Below are 24,273 nucleotides of genomic sequence, written 5' to 3' on the forward strand. Positions count from 1 at the left end.
TGGTACTAAAGAAGAATGCTGAAGATTAGATGGGTAGATCACATAACTAATGAGGAGGTATTGAATAGAACTGGGGAGGAGTTTGTGGCACAACTTGACTAGAAGAAGAGATCGGTTGGTAGGGCACATTCTGAGGCATCAAGGGATCACAAATTTAGTATTGGAGTGCAGCGTGGAGGGTAAAACTCGTAGAGGGAGACCAAGAGATAAATACACTAAGCAGATTCAGAAGGATGTAGGTTGCAGTAGGTACTGGGAGATGAAGAACCTTGCACAGGATAGAGTAGCATGGAGAGCTGCTTCAAATCAGTCTTTGGACTGAAGACCACAACAATAAACAACAACATAGAGGGCCTTACATGAATCCCATCGAACATTTATGGGACGTAACCGAGAGGTGAGTTCGAACACAAAATCCAGCTCCGGCAACACTTTCGCAGTTACGGACTGCTATAGTGTCAGCGTGGCTCAGTATTTCTGCGGGGGCCTTCCAGCGACTTGTTTAGTTCATGCCATGTCGAGTCCCTGCACTACACCGTGCAAAAAGAGGTCCGGCACTATATTAGGAGGCATCCCATGACTTTCATAACCTCAGAGTACACACACACCGATGAGAAACATTTTCTTGCAAAATCTCAACATAGAAGTAAAAACTGGATTCAACAGTGAAAAAGATCACGAAAGAGTCCAGATACATTCCTCACGACTTTAGACACAATGTCTTGTAGATTAAAAAATGGTTAATTAGAAGTGCTGTTGAACAACGAAACTGCTCCATATTTACCAATTACATACAACCTCTCGCTCCCAGAAAGATCCGTACCTAAAGACTGGAAAATTCCTAAAGTCACACCAATACCCAAAACGGGAAGTACGAGTAATCCGCTGAATTACAGGCCCTTATCACTAACATCGATTTGCAGTAGGGTTTTGGAGCATATACTGCATTCGAACATTATGAAGTACCGCGAAGAAAACGAGTTATTGACACATAGCCAGCACGGATTCAGAAAATATCGTTCTTGCGAAACACAACTAGCTCTTTACACTCATGAAGTAATAAGTGCTATCGACAGGGGATGTCAAATTGATTCCATACTTTTAGATTTCCAGAAGGCTTTCAATACCGTTCCTCACAAGCGTCTTCTAACCAAACTGCGTGCCATTGGACTATCGCCTCAGCTGTGCGACTGGATTCGTTATTTCCTGTCAGAAAGGACACAGTTCGTAGTAATAGACGGAAAGTCATCGAGTAAAACAGAAGCGTTATCCGGCGTTCCCCAAGGAAGTGATACAGGCCCTCTAATTATTCCTGATCTATTAGTAGCCGTCATAGATTATTTGCAGATGATGCTGTCATTTATCGTCTTGTAAAGACGACCAAAAAGAATTTGCAAAACGATATAGAAAAGATATCTGATTTTGTGAAAAGTGGTAATTGACCCTGAATAAAGAGAAGTGTGAAGTTATTCACATGAGTACTAAAAGAAATCCGCTAAATTTCGATTACGCGATAAGTCACACGAATCTGAAGGCTGTAAATTAAACTAAATACTTAGGGATTACAATTACAAATACCATAAATTGGAACGATCACATAGATAGTGTTGTGGGTAGTGCAAACCAAAGACTGCGATTCATTGGCAGAACACTTCAAAGGTGCAACAGCTCTGCTAAAGAGACTGCTTACACCATGCTCGTCCGCCCTGTTCTGGAGTATTACTGTGCGGTGTGGAATCCGCATCAAGTGGGACTGACGGATGACATCGAAAAAGTACAAAGAAAGGCAGCTCGTTTTGTATTATCGCGAAATAGGGGAGATAGTGCCACAGACATGATACGTGCACTGGAATGGCAATCATTAAAACAAAGGCGTCTTCTCATGAAATTTCAGTCAACAGTTTTCTCCTCCGATTGCGAAAACATTGTTGTCACCCACCTACATAGGGAGAAATGATCAATACGATAAAATAAGAGGAACCAGGGCTTGCATAGGAAAATTTTTGTGCTCGTTTTTCCCGCGCGCCGTTAGAGAGTGGAACGGTAGAGAGACAGCTTGAAGGTGGTTCATTGAGCCCTCTGCCAGGCACTTTATTGTGAATTGCAGAGTAATCACATAGATGTAGATGCAGATGAAGAAGAAGACAGAATTTGTGAAGAAAAAATGAGAGCTCTTCGGGAATAAGGAAAATTGTTGCTGGGAGTCTGTGGATGTGTTCGTAGCATTTTAATCTTCGTTCTCGGTTGCCTTGCCGATGTTGGTTAACTTTTCTGTTGTTTTCAGAGACTGTAGTGTGTAGCAGCCTTCCACTCTCTTTGGTGTGACGATCTCTTTCATAATTTTACTTTCCTTTTTCCATGTAGCCATTTTTGTGAGGAGTGAGAGTTGCACCGGCATATCGGGCATCTAATGTGATGATAAATTAATAATTGGTTTCTTTTACCGATTCTCCGACTCAGATGATAAAGTTACTGTATAGTTCAAAGAAAATTTGAATGTTATTCCAAATAGGTACCTCACTCATGTAATTATAGTTGGTGGCGACTTTAATCTATCCTCAATATGTTGGCAAAAACACATATTTAAAGTCGGCGGCAGGCATATAACGTCATCCGAAACCGTACTGAATTCTTTCTCAGAAAATTATTTTGAACATCTAGTTGAGGAGCCCACTCGACTTGTAAATGGTTGCGAATACATACTTCACCTCTTAGCAACAAATAATCCTGACCAAATAAGGAGCATCATGGCAGATACGGGGATCAGTGACCTCAAGGTTGAATACTGTAACATCCAAACCAAAAGAAACGGAAAATACTGCTATTTGAAAAAGTAGATAAGAAGTAAATAGTGTCAACAACAAATCTCCTTCTGTAATGTATGTACAGGGACAGTGGAGGTAGAATTTGGAGACACCTGAACAATTGCATACACAATGTACACGAGCTGACACATGAGATCAGTCTGAACGCCTGTTTATGGGCTAAGAATGCTCTTGGCGAGTGCACAGAGTTGCCCTGTAATATAATACCATACGCTATTATAAACTGAACGTAAGCAAAGTAGACAAACCTCCGCGTTTCACTGTCAGAAACAGTGGAGATTATTCTTGTAGCGAAGACAGGAGCATTCCGTTTCTGCCTAACATCTTGAACGTGACGCTTCCCATAAAGCTTTTCGTCTACTCTCAGTCACAAGAACTTAAAACGGTCGACTATAAGGACTGTTTGACCTCCTCGGGACAGTAACATTTTTGAAATTGAGTGCATTACGTTTTGTCATAAATACGCGTCGATCTGTTCTCTGAAAGCTACACGCAGCTGTTACTGGCTACCTTATTAGATACATAATTTATTATATGAATGCGTGGTGTCTGTTCTTTCGGACATGTCCGAAAGAACAGACATCACATGGAATCCGCAGCTTTGATACACTATGTGTAAGTTGAAGGCGGAGGGGGTCTAAACGAAAGGTAACGGATTACTGATGCCAGTTGAACGGGACATTACGCGGAATCAGAGGCGGCGAGTGAAAATATGTACCACAGCGGGATTTGAATCCCTGTCCGATACACATTTTCACTCATCGCCGTTGATTTCACGTAATGTCCCAATGCATCTGACATAAGTAATCCTTTTTCTTATGTTTGTGTCCCCTTCACCTTCCATAGAAACTTTTGTGCCATCTCTCCTCTTTCTCGAGGAAAACAACGGATCCCGAACAGAACCCTGTGGCATTCCTAACCCCAGTCATATTCAAACTTTTTCCCTGTTTGTTGATACTTTAGGCCAACCTTCTGCTTACTAATTTCCGGGTATGAAATGGACAACTGTTGAGCATTTTCACTAATCACATAATTTTCCAACTTATGACAAAAGTACTGTGTGACTCATACAGTCAAATTCTGTTTTTTAAATCAAAGAAAATGCCTACTGTCCTCAATCTGTTGCTTAACCCCACTACTGCACTACTGCCTGAAACACAAAAGAACAAATAACGTTTTTTGTGAATACTCGATTCCTCAAACCAGACAGAGTCTGACTTCATATGATGTGTTCTAAGACGCGGTACTACTCTTCTATACATTGCTTATTCAGATCTTTTTGAAAACATCTACATCTACATTTATACTCCGCAAGCCACTCAACAGTATGTGGCGGAGGGCACTTTACGTGCCACTGTCATTACCTCCCTTTCCTATTCCAGTCGCGTATGGTTCGCGGGAAGAACGACTGCCGGAAAGCCTCCGTGCGCGCTCGAATCTCTCTAATTTTACATTCGTGATCTCCTCGGGAAGTATAAGTAGGGGGAACCAATATATTCGATACCTCATCCAGAAACGCACCCTCTCGAAACCTGGACAGCAAGCTACACCGCGATGCAGAGCGCCTCTCTTGCAGAGTCTGCCACTTGAGTTTGCTAAACATCTCCGTAACGCAATCACGCTTACCAAATAACCCTGTGACGAAACGCGCCGCTCTTCTTTAGATCTTCTCTACCTCCTCCGTCAACCCGACCTGGTACGGATCCCACACTGATGAGCAATACTCAAGTATAGGTCGAACGTGTGTTTTGTAAGCCACCTCCTTTGTTGATGGACTACATTTTCTAAGGACACTCCCAATGAATCTCAACCTGGCACCCGCATTACCAACAATTAATTTTATATTATGAGTCCACTTCAAATCGTTCCGCACGCATACTGCTAGATATTTTAGATATTTTACAGAAGTAAATGCTACCAGTGTTTGTTCCGCTATCATATAATCATACAATAACGGATCCTTCTTTCTATGTATTCGCAATACATTACATTTGTTTATGTTTAGGGTCAGTTGCCACTCCCTGCACCAAGTGCCTATCATCCGCGAAAAGCCGCATGGAACTACCGACACTATCTACTAGGTCATATATATAAAGCGAGTTGGGCCTCACACGATCGCTGTTTCCGGAATCCATGTTGATTCCTACAGAGTAGACTCTGGGTTTCCAGAAATGACATGATACGCGAGCAAAAAACTTGTTCTAAAATTCTACAACAGATCGCTGTCAGAGATATAGGTCTATAGTTTTGCGCATCTGCTCGACGACCCTTCTTGAAGACTGGGACTACCTGTGCTCTTTTCCAATCATTTGGAACCTTCCGTTGCTCTAGAGACTTGCGGTACACGGCTGTTAGGAGGGCAAGTTCTTTCGCGTACCCTGGTACCAAAGAAATTGGCCAGAACTGTCTACGTTATCTTCCCCACCCCTTTTATAAAGTGGTTTCACTCACTTACAGTGTTTGCCTTACGTGTTATACAACCTTCAAGTAACAGAGCTACTTACCAGAGCAGGTTGGAAAGTAGGCCCGTAAATCATTTATAATAAACCTGAAATTATGTAATCGTAAATGTAAGGCAAAAGGCAAAATCTGCGTTGCATAGCCGTGACCGTACTGCTGCCTTGACCGTAGACAACGTGTAGACTTCCTGCGCCTCAGCATTATGAGGGGAAGAGTGAGAATCCCATAGCATCAGGTATGAAAAGAAAAGTATGAAAAGAAAATTTTGCAAATTTACTGCGAAGTCGTAAGATTAACTGGCGAGATTCTGAGTTTAAGGCAGACGAAGACAGTGACAGCGTGCGCAGCAAAAGAAATAAATTACAGAAGAAAATATGGCTACGGTGCTTTCCATAAACAAAATGGAGTTTTCAAAACTGCTCTAGCCAAGTATCTTCTTTAGATCTTCTCTACCTCCTCCGTCAACCCGACCTGGTACGGATCCCATAGTAAGACGTGAACTTTAACGGAGAATCATTCTAAAACTGAGGACACATCAGCACGCAACGGGGAAATGCATGTTGGAATTAACTAAAAAAGCATGTCAAATTTAAACGAAAACAAAATCCTCAACATTGGCAATCTTTTACGGAAGGTCGAAATTTAGCGCAAACTTCAGTGCGAGATATTTATAATAACATCCAAAACGAAACTTTGTCTCGAAACCTGGCAGAAAACACAAAGAGATTATGGTCGTATGTAGAGTATGCTAGCGGCAAGACACAGTCAATGCCTTCTGTGCGAGACAGCAATGGAAATCCTGTCGATGACAGTGCTGCTAAAGCAGAGCTGCTAAACACAGCGTTCCGAAATTCCTTCGCCAAAGAAGACGAAGTAAATATTCCAGAATACGAATCAAGAACAGCTACCAACATGAGTAACTTAGATAAAGGCAAGCCTTCCGGTCTAGACTGCATACTAATTAGTTTCCTTTCAGAGTATGCTGATGCAATATCTCCATGCTTAACAATCATATACAACCGCTCTCTCAAAGAAAGATCCGTACCTACAGACTGAGAAGCTGAACATGTCACACGAATATTCAAGAAAGGTAATAGGAGTAATCCACCAAATTACAGGCCCAATCGTTAACGTCGATATTCAGCAGGATTTTGAAACATATGTTGTGTTCGAACATTATGGATTACCTCAAAGACAACGTTCTACTGACACACAGTCAACACGGATTTAGAAAACATCGTTCTTGTGAAACACAATTAGCTCATTACTCACATGAAGTGTTGAATACTATTGACAAGGGATTTCAGATTGATTCTGTGTTTCTAGATTTCCAGAAGGCTTTCGACACCGTACCTCACAAACAGCTTGTAATCAAATTGCGTGCTTATGGAATATCGTCTGAGTTATGCGACTGGATTCGTGATTTCCTGTCAGAGGTCACAGTTCCTAGAAACTGACGCACAAAGTCATCTAGTAATGCAGATGTGATATCTGGTGTGGCGTTACAGAGGACGCTGTCATTTACTGCCTAGTAAAGTCATCAGAAGATCAAAATAAATTTCAGAACGATTTAGAAAAGATTTCTCTATGCTACAAAAATTGACAGTTGACCCGAAATAATGGAAAGTGTGAGGCCATCCACATGAATGCTGAAAGGAATCTGTTAAATTTCATTTACACGATAAATCAATCAAATCTAGAGGGCGTAAATTTAACAAAATGCCTAGGAATTATAATTACGAACAACTTAAATTGGAAAGAACACATAGTAAATGTTGTGGCGAAGGCGAACCAAATACTGCGTTTTATTGGCACACTTAGAAGACGCAACAGATCTAATAAAGCGACTGCCTACACTACGCTTGGCCGTCCTCTTTTGCAGTACTGCTGCGCGGTGTGGTATCCTTACGATATAGGGTTCACGGTGTACATCGAGAAAGTTCAAAGAAGGGCACCACGTTTTGTATTATCGAGAAATAGGGGAGAGAGTGTCACGAACATAACACAGGATTTGGGTCGACTTTATTAAAACAAAGGCGTTTCTCGTTACGGTGGGATCTTCTCACGAAATTTAAATCACCAACTTTCTCCTTCGAATGCGAAAATATTTTCTTGACGCCAACCTTCGTTCGGAGAAACTATCATCATAATCAAATAAGGGAAATTAGAGCTGGCTCGAAAAGAAATAGGTGTTCGTGTTTCCTCTGCTTTGTTCGAGAGTGGAATAATAGAGAATTATTGTGAAGGTGGTTAGATGAACTCTCTGCCAGGCACTCAAGTATAATTTGCAGAGTATCCATGTAGATGTACATGTACATGGAACAGGGAACAGACTATGGACTGGAGAAATTATCACTGTAATGGAAACGAAATGGCAATGGGCAGGACATAAAGCTAAGCGAAGGGGTGCTAAGTGTACCAAAGAAGCTCATTCCGGAATTCCAAACGATAACAAGCGATCACGTACTAAAATGCGTAGAGGGCATTTAGAAAGTTATGACGAAGGAAATAGGATGCTTTTCTCTGCAGACATGGGAGAGTGTAGAGAAGATCTTTATCATGATGCGGATCTCAAATGGCTGATGATTGTGACAATGAGAGATTCTACAAAACGATAAGCAACATGTAAAATCGTAAATTCAGTAAAGGGAGACACAAACAGAAGAACTAGATTTGACACCAGACATGGAATGAATTCATGAACGCGTTGCCACCATCGTTACAGCTTCAAATCCACTTAAGCGACTTAAATAGGAATCCTTAGGAGAAAGACTATACTGATCTCGGAAAACCACGTTGAATAAATTTAGTGAATCAATATTCGATGCAGACCTGACAACAATCGCACTGCTCCAATTGCATAAATCACGTAGGAGAAAAAACGGAAGGAAAATTACTGTTTAACGTCGTCTCGAAGACGGAGTCATTAAAGACAGTGTACACGCTCGGACTGGGGGAAGGATTCAGAAGGAAATCAGTCGTATTTTATTCGAAGGAACCATTCTGGTATTTGCGGTTGTATATTTAGGTACACCACACTGATGATCCAAAATGCTATTAGGATCTGCTCATTAGCGTCTTGGTCCACCTTAGGAACGCAATTCAGCAGCGATTCTGCATAGCACGGATTCGAAAACTCCTTAGAGGTGTGAGAACAGATGTTGCGGCACGGGTCACGTAATCTGCGTCCTCCCGGGCACTAGTCACCCTGGGGTACAGGGAAGCCTACTGCGTAATATTTTCTAATATATACAATTTCAGTCACCCTTCTCTCACCATAAACTGTTAAGTTGCTCTGCAATGATGAGCATTTGCAGGTCCAATCATGTGGTTTACTTGATGCTAATTTGGTGTTTGTTGCATGCCACCTTGATTATATTGCAATATGAGCATACAACATTTTGTCTGAAAGCATGTGACACCTTAAATAACATTAGGTAATTTTTAGCATTAAACAACCAAATTCAGTTATGAAACAAGAAGTTGGAATGATTTTCATCTGCAGAAACATATACATATTATAAAAATTATTTATGTATGTTCCACATCTCCTTCTAACTCACAGGACTAATTTCAACCAAACTTGGTACATATATCACCCACTGTCGGGAAAGAATCGCTGGGGAGGTAAGAACCACCTACGTATGGGTGATGGGAGGGGTGTGTGAAAAAGACTCGCGAATACCCCGACTTTATTTATACAGCATTTGAGAATGAGGGCACTTTACACATAATGTTAAACCTTTACGAAACTTTTTCTCACTGACAACTTTCTCAGAATGACGAGACTACATTTTCGCTGTTCATGCAGTAAAACTGCCTAATCAGTCATGACGTACTAACTTTTTATTCTTTACTGCCAATTGCATTCTAAATGCACTTTGCAGACAGTGTTCACATACATTACTGAATGTAAGCGAAAAATTACATCTTGGTACAGCGTATAGTTCAGGAGATATGACGTCATAAACATTTTTCTGCCTGAAAACGAAACTGCAGGGTGAAATTCACTAGAGATACAGGTGAAATATGTGTACAAATATGTGTGAAATATGTTAAATACATGTGAGATACCTATATGTGGCATGTGCGTATCAGGCAAAGACAGAACAGAAAACTCCTCCTCAACCCCTGGATCGATTTCAGCCAAACTTGGTAAATACACTACTTACACTACTGGCCATTAAAATTGCTACATCACGAAGTTGACGTTCTACAGACGCGAAATTTAACCGACAGGAAGAAGATGCTGTGATATGCAAATGATTAGCTTTTCAGAGCATTCACATAAGGTTGGCGCCGGTGGCGACACCTACAACGTGCTGACATGAGGAAAGTTTCCAACCGATTTCTCAAACACAAACAGCAGTTGACCAGCGTTGCCTGGCGAAACGTTGTTGTGATGCCTCGTGTAAGGAGGAGAAATGCGTACCATCAGTTTCCGACTTTGATAAAGGTCTGATTGTAGCCTATCGCGATTGCGGTTTATCGTATCGCGACATTGCTGCTAGCGTTGGTCGAGATCCAATGACTGTTAGCAGAATATGGAATCGGTGTGTTCAAGAGGGTAATACGGAACGCCGTGCTGGATCCCAACGGCCTCGTATCACTAGCAGTCGAGATGACAGGCATCTTATCCGCAAGGCTGTAACGGATCGTGCAGCCACATCTCGATCCCTGAGTCAACAGTTGGGGATGTTTGCAAGACAACATCCATCTGCACGAACAGTTCGACGACGTTTACAGCAGCATGGACTATCAGCTCGGCGACTGTGGCTGCGGTTACCCTTGACGCTGAATCACACACAGGAGACCCTGCGATGGTGTACTTAACGACGAACCTGGGTGCACGAATGGCAAAACGTTATTTTTTCGGATGAATCCACGTTCTGTTTACAGCATCATGATGGTCGCATCCATGTTTGGCGACATCGCTGTGAACGCACATTGGAAGCGTGTATTTGTCATCGTCATACTGGCGTATCACCCGGCGTGATGGTACGGGGTGCCATTGGTTACACGTCTCGGTCACCTCTTGTTCGCATTGACGTCACTTTGAACAGTGGACGTTACATTTCAGATGTGTTACGACCCGTGGCTCTACCCTTCATTCTATCCCTGCGAAACCCTACATTTCAGCAGAATAATGCAGGACCGCATGTTGCATGTCCTGTACGGGCCTTTCTGGATACAGAAATTGTTCAACTGCTGCCCTGGCCAGCACATTCTCTAGATCTCTCACCAATTGAAAATGTCTAGTCAATGGTGGACGAGCAACTGGCTAGTCACAATACGCCAGTCACAACTCTTGATGAACTATGGTATCGTGTTGAAGCTGCATGGGCAGCTGTACCTGTATACGCCATCCAAGCTCTGTTTGACTCAATGCCCAGGCGTATCAAGGCCGTTATTACGGCCAGAGGTGGTTGTTCTGGGTACTGATTTCTCAGGATGTATGCACCCAAATTGCGTGAAAATGCGATCACATGTCAGTTCTAGTATAATATATTTGTCCAATGAATGCCCATTTATCATCTGCATTTTTTGTTGGTGTAGCAATTTTAATGGTTGGTAGTGTACTTCTGGAAACAAATACGATGGGGGTAAGAAGCAGCAACTTCCTACTGGGTACGCAGCTCGTGGTCGAGCGGTAGCGTTCTCGCTTTCCGCGCCCGGGTTTCCGGGTTCGATTCCCGGCGGGGTCAGGGATTTTCTCTGCCTCGTGATGACTGGGTGTTGTGTGATGTCCTTAGGTTAGTTAGGTTTAAGTAGTTCTAAGTTCTAGGGGACTGAGGACCATAGATGTTAAGTCCCACAGTGCTCAAAGCCATTTTTGAACTTCCTACTTGAGTGGGGGTAATCACGTGAAGAGAGAACGTGGGGAGGAAGAAATAGACAGAGATGGGGAGCGAGATGGACAAAGACATGGGGGAAGAGGAGGTGAATAGGGAGATTGGGAGGGGGAAAGCGACAGAGAAAGGGAAGCGGAGGAGATGGACAGAGAGAGAGGGAGAGAGGTGAAGAAGAGCTGGAAGTGGAAGGAAAGATGAGGAGGTGAACATAAAGAGGAGGGTGGAGGAAATAGACTGAGAGAGGAAGGGGGAAGAGATGGACAAAAAGACAGGGAGAACGAAACGAACAGAAAAATGGAAGAGGAGAGGGACAGAAAGAGATGGGGAGGAGGAGATGGACTGAGGGAGGGACAGGAGGAGATGGACAGAGAGGGGAGGAGGCGGAGATGGGGAGAGAGAGAGAGAGAGAGAGAGAGAGAGAGAGAGAGAGAGAGAGAGAGTGAGAGGGGGGGGGGGGGAGAGAGAGAGGAAAGTAAGCGAAAAGGGCAGAAGGAGATGGACGGAGAGAGTGGGCAGAAGAGACGAGTGGTGAGAGGGGGAAGGAGTAAATAGACTAAAAGAACTGGAATAAATACTTACCCGAGTAACGCTGGGTATTCAGTTAGCAAAGAACAAACAGTTATTCATAAATGACTACACGATTCAGTAAGACCATGCGAGAAGTGCAAGAAGTACAGAAAATGGACAAATGTTGGTGGATGGAGTATATATTCAAGTTTCTATACGTCGTATGCACCGTAGTGTAGTTACGGAATGCACCTCTAGAGGCAGGCATGTCAGAACATGTCGGCAAAGCATGCGCTCCGTACTGTCGTATCGAATTAGTTTCCACCTGCAGATAAGCAACCCGATGAACAGTCACGCTTTCCTAGTGAATTCGAGTGACCGACTTGAGTGGAATACACGAACGTATTGTTGTTTGCTGAAGCACAAACGGTGTCCATATTAATCGCTTCTAACATGAGTTCAAAACTCTGAGAGGTGCTGTATCCACTGATATGTCTATTTCTCTATGTCTTACACACTGAAGCACCAAAGAAACTGGTACAGGCATGCATATTCAAACACAGAGATATTTAAATAGGCAGAGTACTGCGGTGCGGTCGGCAAAGCCTATATATAAGACAAGTGTCTGGTGCAGTATTTAGATCGGTTACTGGTGCTACAATGGCAGGTTACCAAGATTTAAGTGAGTTTGGACGTGGTGCTATAGTCGGCGCACGATCTATTGGACACAGCATCTCCGAGGTAGGATGAATTGGGGATTTTCCCGTACGATCATTTCACGAGTGTACCGTGAATATCAGGAATCTGGTAAAACATCAAATCTCCGACATCGCAGCGCCCAGAAAAAGATGCTGCGAGAACGTGACCAACGATGATCGAAGAGAAACGTTCAACGTGACAGAAGTACAACTCTTCCGCGAATTGCTGCACATTTCAAGGCTGGGCCGTCAACAAGTGTCAGCGTGCGAACCATTCAACGAAACATCATCGATATGGACTTTCGGAGCCGAAGGCCCACTCTTGTACCCTTGATGACTGCACGACACAAAGCTTTACGCTTCGCCTGGGCCCGCCAACAACGACATTGTACTATTGATGACTGGAAATATGTTTCCACGTCGGACGAGTTTCGTTTCAAGTTGTATCGAGCGAATGGACGTGTACGGGTATGGAGACAACCTCATGAATCCGTGGACTCTGCATGTCAACAGGGGAGCTGGTGGAAGCTCTGTACTGGTGTGGGGCGCGTTCAGTTGGAGTGATAAGGGACCCTTGATACGCTTAGATACGACTCTGGCATGTGACACAAATGTAAGCATCCTGTCTGATCACCTGCATCCATTCATGTACATTGTGCATTCCGACGGACTTGGGCAATTCCAGCAGGACATTGAGACACCCCACACGTCTCGAATATCTACAGAGTGGCTCTAGGAACACTCTTCTGAGTTTAAACACTTCTGCTGGCCACCATACTTTCCAGACATGAACATTATTGAGCATATCTGGGATGTCTGTCAACGTGCTGTTCAGAAGAGATCTCCACATCGTCGTTCTGTTACGGATTTATGGACAGCCTTGCAGGATTCATAGTGTCGGTTCCCTCAACACCACTTCAGACATTAGTCGAGTCCGTGCCACGTCTTGTTGCGGTACTTCTGCATGGTGAAGGGGGCCTTACACAATATTAGGCAGGTTTACCAGTTTCTTTGGCTCTTGAGTATAGTTCTCATGCAGTCTTCTGCTGAAATTCCGGACGCACTTATGGATAACCTTGTGCAAATATCAAGAGAAATACTCGAGAAATAGAGAAGCTGGACAGAAACGAAAATGGTTAACAGACGTGTAAATACAGTCAACAGAAGTTTTATTTAGCTTGTGCTTTTCCCCAAGCGTTGTGAAGAAACTTCCCAAAGGAACAAACAGCAATGAAGTCCAGCTATCACAAGAACCAAAAGAGCATTGTGGAGTGTGAGGCTCCTGCTACTAATGCACGATCAGAGTAACGAAGGCTGACTCAGACTGAGGACTGTTGGAGACTGCGACTGATCTGCAACCATCGAACACTGCGACTGAGACTGGACCAGAAATTACCGCTGGGCATCCTATATCGTGGCGGCAGAGGACGCTCGCAGTCGGAGCCGCTATAGGCGGCGCTCAGTGGGCACACATCACTCGATCCGCCGGGCGCCAGTACGACCGTTATAGACGTCTGTCGGAAACGTGAGTGCGTTACCAACTGTGAGACGCTGTTGAGGGTGATATCTATATATGATACCACATACAGGATGGTCCGTAGATAGTGACCGGGCCAAATATCTCACGAAATAAGCGTCAAACGAAAAAACTACAAAGAACGAAACTCGTCTAGCTGGAAGGGGGAAACCAGATGGCGCTATGGTTGGCCCGCTAGATGGCGCTGCCATAGGTCAAACGGATATCAATTGCGTTTTTTTAAATAGGAACCCCCATTTCATATTACATATTCGTGTAGTACATAAAGAAATATGAATGTTTTAGTTGGATCACTTTTTTCGCTTTTGATAGGTGGCGCTGTATAGACACAAACGTATACGTACGTGGTATCACGTAATATTCCACCAGTGCGGACGGTATTTGCTTCGTGATACATTACCCGTGTTAAAATGGACCGTTTACCATTTGCGGAAACGGTCGATATCGTGTAGATGTATGGCTATTGTGATCAGAATGCACAACGGGCGTGTGCTGTGTATGCTGCTCGGTATCCTGGACGACATCATCCTAGTGTCCGGACCGTTCGCCGGATAGTTACGTTATTTAAGGAAACAGGAAGTGTTCAGCCACATGTGAAACGTCAAACATGACCTGCAACAAATGATGATGCCCAAGTAGGTGTTTTAGCTGCTGTCGCGGCTAATCCGCACATCAGTAGCAGACAAATTGCGCGAGATCGGGAATCTCAAAAACGTCGGCGTTGAGAATGCTACATCAACGTCATTTGCACCCGTACCATATTTCTATGCACCAGGAATTGCATGGCGAAGACTTTGAACGTCGTGCACAGTTCTGCCACTGGGCACAAGAGAAATTACGGGACGATGACAGATTTTTTGCACGCATTCTATTTAGCGACGAAGCGTCATTCACCAACAGCGGTAACGCAAACCGGCATAATATGCACTATTGGGCAACGGGGAATCCACGATGGCTGCGACAAGTGGAACATCAGCGACCTTGGCGGGTTAATGTGTGGTGCGGCATTATGGGAGGAAGGATAATTGGCCCCCATGTTATCGATGACAGTGTAAATGGTGCAATGTATGCTGATTTCCTACGTAATGTTCTACCGACGTTACTACAAGATGTTTCACTGCATGACAGAATGGCGATGTACTTCCAACACGATGGATGTCCGACACATAGCTCGCGTGCGGTTGAAGTGTTATTGAATAGCATATTTCATGACAGATGGATTTCTCGTCGAAGCACCGTACCATGGCCCACACGTTCACCGGATCTGACGTCCCCGGATTCCTTTCTGTGGGGAAAGTTGAAGGATTATTTGCTGTCGTGATCCACCGACAATGCCTGACAACATGCGTTAGCGCATTGTCAATGCATGCACGAACATTACGGAAGGCGTACTAGTCGCTGTTGAGAGGAATGTCGTTACACGTATTGTAAAATGCATTGAGGTTGACGAACACAATCTTGAGCATTTACTGCAGTCATGTGGTATTTACAGGTAATCACGCTATAACAGCATGCGTTCTCAGAAATAATAAGTTGACAATGGTACATGTATCACATTGGAACAACCGAAATAAAATGTTCAAACGTACCTCCATTCTGTATTTTAAGTTAAAAAACCTACCTGTTACTAACTGTTCGTCTAAAATTGTGAGCCATATATTTGTGACTGTTACAGCGCCATCTATCACAAAACGAAAAAAGTGATCCAACTAAAACATTCGTATTTTTTTACATACTACACGATTATGTAATAAAAATGGGGGCTCTTTCCTATTTAAAAAAACGCAGTTGATATCCGTTTGACCTATGGCAGCGCCATCTAGCGGGCCAACCATAGCGCCATCTGGTTTCCACCTTCAAGCTGGACAAGTTTCGTTCTTTGTAGTTTTTTTTCGTTTGACGCTTATTTCATGAGATATTTGGCCCGGTCACGATCAATGGACCACCCTGCATACATTAACACAGGTCTGCTAAATTGTTCAAGAGTACGTGTGGTATGTCTATGAGATAGAGAGCGCTTCAGCTGCCACTTCTCTCGTTTGCTTGTTTCTGGCAGCTGGGCACCCTGAAAGCTGTTGAAATGAATCTGACAAAGAGAAATAACATTATAATTTAGAACATAAGAATTCATAATATTTCTGTGTTATTAAGACAAAAATTTCCAGAATGAGATTTTCACTCTGCAGTGGAGTGTGCGCTCTGATATGAAACTTCCTGGCAGATTAAAACTGTGTGCCAGACCGAGACTCGAACTCGGGACCTTTGCCTTTCGCTGGCAAGTGCTCTACTAAGTGCTCTGCAGAGTGAAAATCTCATTCTGGAAACATCCCCCAGGCTGTGGCTAAGCCATGTCTCCTCAATATCCTTTCTTTCAGGAGTGCTAGTTCTGCAAGGTCCGCAGGGACCCCCTGCGGGTCCGGGGATTAGAATAGGCCCGAGGTATTCCTGCCTGTCGTAAGAGGCAACTAAAAGGGGTCCATCCCCCTCACGGGGGTAGTTAGCGCCTGCGTCCGGAGACGGACGGTTCCACGACCTATGATTGTGGTCTTTTTGGTTTTTCACTTCTCGTTTCTTCCTTCCTTTTGTTGCTTCCTTTCTTTGCTTTTCTCCACCTCACTGTCTTCCTTACTCTTTCCCTTGACTTCTCCTTGCCTTCTCATTGCCTTCTTCTCATTGCCTTCTTCTCATTGCCTTCTTCTCCTTGCCTTCTCATTGCCTTCTTCTCATTGCCTTCTTCTCATTGCCTTCTTCTCATTGCCTTCTTCTCATTGCCTTCTTCTCATTGCCTTCTTCTCATTGCCTTCTTCTCATTGCCTTCTTCTCATTGCCTTCTTCTCCTTGCCTTCTCTGGTCTCCGCCTTGGCGTTTGAGACAGTCTGTCCTCTTTCTCCCTCTCTCTCTTCTTTTTCCTCTTCTTCCTTCCTCCCTGTGCGTGCCTGAAGGCCGACCCACGCGTTCGCACGCGTAGCCGGTGACGGGGTAACGCGTAATTCTCCGCCCTGGGTAGACATGTAAGGCACGCGCGTACCCCCTGGTAAAGGCCAGGCCCGGGGAGGGGTGATTGCCTGAGCTGATACCTTCTGACCATGCCGATTGGTCCCTCCGTCTGTTTCTCGGGAGGTGTGACCTGAGGTGTAAACATTCACCTAAGGTGGGAGTGCCCTCTGAGAGGGTCCCCACAAGGAAGGAGCGCGCCATCGGAGACGCTGGCAATCATGGGGGATTCCTCCGCAATGGATTCTACTCCATCTCTCTCGACTTCTGCCCAAAAACGGAAACGTGACCAGCCACCAGTGACAAAAGTACTACCGCCTGCCCCACAGTTCCTCGTTGTTTCTCGATCTGAGGACGGAAAGGATTTTTCCTCTGTCAACCCTTTCGTTATCCAGAAGGGCGTAGATGCCATAGCCGGATCTGTCAAATCTTGTACCAGGTTGCGTAACGGTACCTTATTACTAGAAACTGAGAGTGCCTTTCAGGCACAAAAACTGCTTCGGGCCACACTCCTGTACACGTTCCCTGTCCAGGTGGAGGCCCACCGAACTTTGAATTCGTCTCGTGGTGTAGTCTATACTAGCTCCCTCGACGGATTGACTGACGAGGAGCTTCAATCTTTCCTCGCTGAGCAGGGCGTGACGGCTGTCCACAGGGTCATGAAAAAGGTCAAAAATGACCTTGTACCGACCCGGACACTTTTCTTGACCTTCGATAGTGTTAAGCTGCCATCGCGCATCAAGGCGGGCTACGAGGTTATTTCCGTTCGCCCCTATGTCCCGACACCTACGCGCTGCTACCAGTGTCAGCGTTTCAATCACACTCGACAGTCTTGTTCCAATGCGGCTAAATGTGTCACTTGTGGCAGGGATGCCCATGAGGGTGACTGTCCACCTCCGTCTCCTCGTTGTGTGAACTGTCAGGGTGACCATGCCGCATCCTCCCGCGACTGTCCTGTCTATAAGGAAGGACGCTGTATCCAAGAAATTCGGATCAAAGAGAAAGTGTCCACCTCGGCTGCTCGCAAGCTATTGGCTAGTAGGAAGCCCGCGCTGCTCCCAGCGGGGAAATACAGTACTGTCCTCGCCTCTCCTCGGACTACCAGGGAGGTGGCAACCCAGACATGCGATCTGACCTTCAGCACCACGGTCGTCCGTTCGGCCAGTGCTAAGATCGCGCGGTCGACGTCTCCTCTTCCTCCCATCACCCCACAGACACCAGCCCCTTCATCAGCTTCTGCTAAGACGAAGACCCCGAAGTCAGATGCACGGGCCTTCAAGAAGGAACCATCCCGTGCAGACTTCCTACGTACCTCGACCTCCCAGCCTTCGATCGGTACTTCCACCAAACGTCCTTCCAAGAAGGCTCATAGGAAGCACAGTTCTCCTTCTCCGCCACGGCGCATTTCTTCTCCTGCGCCACCCAGCGGTTGCCGCCCCAGGCCGTCATCCGTTTCGCCTGGCCGCACCGCTGGTAGCCGAACATCTGGCCGTTCACCGGCGGAGGAAGCTCCCCCTCCCGGCCATCCTCCCAAGATGGCCGATGAACCTATAGACCCAATGGACGATGACTGTCCGCCTACTGATAGCGGCGGCAGTGCTCGCTCGAAGCCAGGCCCTCAGCGGCCTTCGAGGTGACCCCTTCTTTCATCTTCCTTTTCTTACGATGGCACTTATTGACTGGAATATTCGCAGCATTCGCTCCAACCGAGAGGACTTGAAGTTGCTGCTCCGCTTGCACCGTCCGCTCGTCGTAGCCCTCCAGGAAACGAAGCTACGCCCATGCGATCAAATTGCCTTGGCACACTACACCTCTGAGCGTTTTGACCTACCCCCTGTGGTAGGTATCCCAGCACATGGAGGGGTTATGTTGCTGGTCCGGGATGATATTTACTACGATCCCATCACGTTGCACACCGGCCTGCAGGCAGTTGCCATCCGCATTACTCTCCCCACTTTTACGTTTTCCATTTGTACCGTTTACACTCCATCGTCATCTGCCGTTACCAGGGCAGACATGATGCAACTTATTGCTCAGCTACCTGCACCATTTTTGTTAACTGGAGACTTCAATGCCCACCATCCCCTTTGGGGCTCTCCAGCATCCTGCCCGAGGGGCTCCTTGTTAGCAGACCTTTTCAACCAGCTCAATCTTGTCTGCCTCAATACTGGCGCCCCTACTTTTCTTTCGGACACATCTCACACCTATTCCCATTTAGGCCTCTCTATATGTACTCCCCAACTTGCACGCCGGTTTGAGTGGTATGCACTTTCTGATACATATTCGAGCGACCACTTCCCGTGTGTTATCCATCTCCTGCAGCATACCCCCTCTCCGTGCTCCTCTAGTTGGACCATCTCCAAGGCAGACTGGGGGCTATTCTCTTCCAGGGCGACCTTTCAGGATCAAACCTTCCCAAGCTGCGATCGTCAGGTCGCACACCTCACGGAAGTCATTCTCGCTGCTGCTGAATATTCCATCCCTCACCCTACTTCTTCTCCCCTGGTGGTCCGCAGCATGTAGAGACGCTTTACGTGCTCGTCGACGTGCTTTACGCACCTTTAAACGCCACCCTACAGTGGCGAATTGTATCAATTATAAACGATTACGTGCACAGTGTCGTCGTATTATGAAAGCAAGCAAGAAAGCCAGCTGGGCTGCTTTCACAAGCACCTTCAACAGTTTTACTCCTTCTTCTGTTGTCTGGGGTAGCCTGCGCCGGCTATCTGGCACTAGAGTCCACTCACCAGTTTCTGGCTTGAAGGTCGCGAATGACGTCCTTGTGGCCCCTGAGGCTGTCTCCAATGCCTTCGGCCGCTTTTTCGCAGAGGTTTCGAGCTCCGCTCATTACCACCCTGCCTTCCTCCCCCGCAAACAGGCAGAGGAGGCTAGGCCACCTAACTTCCGCTCCTCGAATTGTGAAAGTTATAATGCCCCATTCACCATGCGGGAACTCGAAAACGCACTTGGCCGATCACGGTCCTCCGCTCCAGGGCCTGATTCTATTCATATTCAGATGCTGAAGAACCTTTCTCCTGCGGGTAAAGGTTTTCTTCTTCGTACATACAATCGCATCTGGATTGAGGGACATGTTCCCGCATGCTGGCGCGAGTCTATTGTTGTCCCGATTCCTAAGCCGGGGAAGGACAAGCACTTGCCTTCCAGTTATCGACCTATCTCGCTTACCAGCTGTGTCTGTAAAGTGATGGAGCGAATGGTTAACTCTCGATTGGTTTGGCTGCTCGAGTCTCGACGCCTACTTACCAATGTACAATGTGGCTTTCGTAGGCGCCGCTCTGCTGTTGACCATCTGGTTACCTTGTCGACCTTCATTATGAATAACTTCTTGCGGAAGCGCCCGACCGCGGCTGTGTTCTTTGATTTGGAGAAGGCTTACGACACGTGTTGGAGGGCGGGCATTCTCCGCACCATGCATACATGGGGCCTTCGCGGTCGCCTCCCTCTTTTTATTCGTTCCTTTTTAATGGATCGACAGTTCAGGGTACGTGTGGGTTCTGTCCTGTCAGACACCTTTCGCCAGGAGAATGGGGTGCCACAGGGCTCAGTTTTGAGCGTCGCTCTCTTCGCCATCGCGATCAATCCATTAATGGATTGCCTCCCAGCTGATGTATCAGGCTCCCTTTTCGTGGACGATTTTACCATCTATTGCAGCGCGCAGTGTACACGTGTCCTGGAGCGCTGTCTTCAGCGTTCTCTTGACCGTCTTTACTCCTGGAGTGTCGCCAATGGCTTCCGTTTTTCTGCCGAGAAGACGGTCTGTATTAACTTCTGGCGCTACAAAGAGTTTCTCCCACCGTCCTTACGACTCGGTCCCGTTGCTCTCCCAATCGTGGAGACAACCAAATTTTTAGGCCTTACATTTGACAGGAAACTTAGCTGGTCTCCACATGTGTCATATTTGGCCGCCCGTTGTACCCGTTCTTTAAATGTCCTCCGTGTTCTCAGTGGTATGTCGTGGGGAGCGGATCGAACCGTCCTACTTCGTCTATATCGGTCGATCGTCCGCTCCAAGCTGGATTATGGGAGCTTCGTATACTCTGCACGGCCATCCATCTTACGCCGCCTCAACTCCATACAACATCGGGGTTTACGACTTGCGATCGGAGCATTTTATACTAGTCCCGTAGAGAGTCTTCATGCTGACGCTGGCGAATTGCCACTCACCTACCGGCGCGATATACTGCTTTGTCGGTATGCCTGTCGGCTACTGTCAATGCCCGACCATCCGTCTTATCGTTCCTTTTTTGACGACTCTCTTGACCGTCAATACGGGTTGTATGTCTCTGCCCTGCTACCCCCTGGCGTTCGCTTTCGTCGCCTCCTTCAACACCTTAATTTTTCACTCCCTGCAACCTTTCGAGTGGGCGAGAGCCACACGCCACCTTGGCTCCAGGCTCAGGTCCGCGTTCACCTTGACCTCAGCTCGCTCCCAAAAGAGGTTACCCCCGGTTCGGTCTACCACTCCCGTTTTTTGGAACTTCGTTCGAAGTTCATCAATATGACTTTCATTTATACAGATTGCTCTAAGACCAATGACGGGGTCGGGTGTTCTTTTATTGTCGGGGCACAAAGTTTCAAATACCAGCTCCATGGCCATTGTTCGGTCTTCACAGCTGAGCTCTTTGCCCTCTACCAGGCTGTTCTTTACATCTGCCGCCACCGACATTCTGCTTATGTCATCTGCTCCGATTCCCTGAGCGCCATCCAGAGCCTCAGTGATCCCTATCCGGTTCGCCCTTTCGTGCACCGGATCCAACGCTCTCTTTGGCAGCTGGCGGACGTCGGTTCTCCGGTTAGCTTTATGTGGGTCCCTGGCCATGTCCGTATCCCTGGGAACGAAGCTGCAGATGCCGCGGCCAAGGCTGCGATCCTCCAGCCTCGGACAGCTTCTTGTTGTGTCCCTTCGTCAGATTTTAGTAGGGTTATTTGTCGGCGCATTTTATCGCTGTGGCATGCCGATTGGGCTGCCCTTACAGCCAACAAGCTTCGGGCCTTGAAATCTCTTCCCGTGGCTTGGACGTCCTCCTCACGCCCTTCTCGGCGGGAGGAGGTAGTTTTGGCCCGGTTAAGAATTGGACACTGCCGGTTCAGCCATCGCCATCTGCTGACGGCTGCGCCGGCGCCGTTTTGCCCCTGTGGGCAATTGCTGACGGTCCGCCACATTTTAATGTCGTGTCCGGATTTTAACGCACTGCGTCTCGATCTTAACCTGCCATGTACTTTAGATGCCGTTTTAGCGGATGACCCACGAGCAGCTGCTCGTGTTCTTCGTTTTATCCATTTGACAAACCTCACTAAGGACATTTGATGATGCTGTTTTTAATCCTATGCCTGTCAGTCTGTCTTTTATCGTGTTTTCCCTTTTAGTTGTTGTTTTAAACTTGTGCCTCGCGGTGCATTCTTAACGTCGTCAGGGCGCTAATGACCATTGAAGTTGTGCGCCCTAAAACCACAAAAAAAAAAGAAAAAAAAGATCCGCAGGAGAGCTTCTGTAAAGTTTGGAAGGTAGGAGACGAGGTACTGGCAGAAGTAAAGCTGTGAGGACGGGCCGTGAGTCATGCTTGGATAGCTCAGTTGGTAGAGCAGTAGCCCGCGAAAAGTTGTCCCGAGTTCGAGTCTCAGTCCGGCACTCAGTTTTAATCTGCCAGAAATTTGTTTGCATGTCAGACTATACACATCCTGTAATCCTTTTATGAGTGATTTGTGCATATCATTGTAAAAGACCATCAAACGATGAATAAATTTTATAATTGTTATAAAAATGATGTTGCACTGTAACGTCTATGTAAACTGTAACTTCAAAAAGGATGAATGTGACTGAAATGAAGTATATACGACGAACTAGGTGTGTTATAACACACACACTTTAGGGTTTCAGGCCTGTAAACAGTGCCTGAGAGTCACAATTTATTATTGTATAATATCCCCAAGATCTGCTATCAAAGCCCCTGAAGACTGTACCACAGAATCACCAACATACTCACTTACATTTCTGAACAATCTCCCTTCGAGTACGTGCAGCAATTAGATCGCTGGAGGGCAGCGACCAACAAGCTACAGCAGAACCATATTTCCAGTGGACGAAGTGTCAGGCGATCGTACAGACCAGGGAATAAGTGGTACCTCTCATTCCTCGCAGAAGACCAGAACATTGTCCTCCACATGAGAGTGGGCATTTTCTACCGAAATACGGCTTGTGGAGTCACTTGAAGAAGAGGTAGTATTTAGGGTGCTGAAATCACCAACACCATTCTTAATTCGTAGGATTCTAATTTACGTGTTATATCCACTGGCAACCCATATACTTGGAGGTAGTCATAATGTCACCTAATAGTAGAGGCCGCCAGTTTGTGGTTGCCTCAGAGAATCCACCACGTATGGCATAGAATAGAACTCGTCCAAAGCTATTCTTTAGCATGACCTTAGGTGTTTCGTGCCCACAGCAATCAGAAAGGTGCATGCTTTTTGAACAATGGTGGCATGTGTGCCACAAGTCTACCCCACACTAGGCGGCGTCGATCTGTCGACGCAAACAAGTCAATACCAATTATAGTGTTACTGCGTAGAGAAAACGGATGGAGCTGAACGGTTTGTTGCAGACACGGTGACAAATGGTAGTCGTCCTGTGCTGCGGCTACATACAGTGGACCTCTTCCTTTCGACTATCTTCATACTTTTTTGTACAAGAAATAAGCAGTAACATTCAACTTTTGCAGATTTTGTGGAATATATTGCGATTAACTAGTGTGACATGAATTACCTTCTACTTTTATTTCACAATAGAGCAAATTCAGGTTACTCAAAGATATTTTTGTGAGAATAATGCGAAAGTCTTCAAATGATACTGTTTCATTTCTTCAATCACCTGCAATTAAATTAGTGAGATTGTTCCTTCTCTGTCTCTCTGTCAATCTCCTCTCTCTCTCTCTCTCTCTCTCTCTCTCTCTCTCTCTCTCTCCCTCCCTCCCTCCCCCTCTCCCTCTCCCCCTCGCCCTTTCTCCCGCTCCACTGTCAGACATATCGAGTGACGCTTTGACGTACCTGAAGCCACTGTGTTGCATGGTGCATGATTATCTAAGAGAAAATCAGACCCACGTGGGGCCAGAAGTCTGTTAAAGAGTGCAGTCGGCGAGGTTGTAATGGAGACCAGGGTTGGCAAGTATCCCGTGGAACGCGTCTACGTTGTTCATGTTTTATTTATATTTATTGGACTTTTCTTTAATAACGGTGACTGAGCTACCACGTTTTGTAACAACTAGCTTCAGTTACTTACTGAAAATTTTTTAAATTTATTTTCAGTGGCGAAGTGTTGCACAATGTTGTGGTGCATAAGCCAAGCACTTGTCTGATGATGCCTTTAGGATGGTCAAATAAGTTGT

Source organism: Schistocerca cancellata, chromosome 4, assembly GCF_023864275.1.
Source record: "Schistocerca cancellata isolate TAMUIC-IGC-003103 chromosome 4, iqSchCanc2.1, whole genome shotgun sequence".
Taxonomy (NCBI): domain Eukaryota; kingdom Metazoa; phylum Arthropoda; class Insecta; order Orthoptera; family Acrididae; genus Schistocerca; species Schistocerca cancellata.